This window comes from Phalacrocorax aristotelis, chromosome 24 (genome assembly GCF_949628215.1).
Source record: "Phalacrocorax aristotelis chromosome 24, bGulAri2.1, whole genome shotgun sequence".
In the NCBI taxonomy this organism is placed as follows: domain Eukaryota; kingdom Metazoa; phylum Chordata; class Aves; order Suliformes; family Phalacrocoracidae; genus Phalacrocorax; species Phalacrocorax aristotelis.
This window is the reverse complement of record NC_134299.1, coordinates 6,118,328-6,119,385: the sequence shown is the minus strand read 5'-3', so window position 1 is coordinate 6,119,385 and position 1,058 is coordinate 6,118,328.

Genomic DNA, 1,058 nt, shown 5'->3' with positions numbered 1-1,058 from the left:
AACAGATTTGATTTTCCCTTCATATCAATAGTTACAATTTAAATCTTCCCTTCTTCATTTTAAACACATTCACAAAACATCCCATGGCAACAGTTTGGTGTGAGGTTACAGTCCCACTGACGTTACAATCAGACTGTACAGCAAACATCTCTGGTGCTCAACCCCTTTGAGACAAAAAGCAGCACAAACTTCTCAAAGCATTTAATAAAAGCCTTTCCCGCCGCCACGGCCAAGGGCACATCTGTGGTCACAGATTAACACGGGTGTCTTGTGACGCTTCAAGTATTGCTTTTTAACTGGGAACATTTCAGACCTTGAAGTCAAAGCAAAGGGGAGGCAAAAGCTTTCAAGCTTTACAGGAACCGCGTAGCTATCCAGGCGGGTATCCAGCTGACCAAGCCCAGGCAAAATTCCTCCCTGGCCTCACAGAAAGGTTTAGATCCGTATCCTTGAGCTTCAGCACGTGGCTCCCTTGCTTTGTCCCCCCAGAGCTGCTGCCACCCCCAGACCAGATACTGCGGGACAGACCAAAAGCAGCTGTAGCTCCAGGCGACTTGCTCTGCCTTTACTTCCTCTGGCCCAGGAGAAGAGAAAGCACCCAGCAATTCACCACCACACCCTGCGAGCTCAGGGCTAATCCCTCCTGCTGCTGTGAAGTTACAGCCCATCCCCTGCGGCAAAGAAAGGCAAGGGGAGCAGGGGCACCCTGCTCCACACATCCCTGATAACCGGCACTTAACCACCCAGTTTTCTTCTCACCATTTTAGTCACCCGCTCCAGCACTTTGCTGAACTGGAGCCTGAATCAGCTACAAAAGCAGGGCTGCCCCATAGTCCCAATCTTTCCCACTCTCCCCCCAAAACTACAGTTGTATAAAATTCAGCTCACTAACTGATGACACCACTACGTATTTCAAAAGGGGCACAGCTGGCTAAGAGGTTAAAAATACAGCTGCTAATGCAACCTTCCGCATGGTGCAGCAGGTAAAACCATTTCTGGTTCAATTTTTCAGTAGGCAAAATGCTGGTCTCAGGAAAGAATCACACACAACTGCTTGG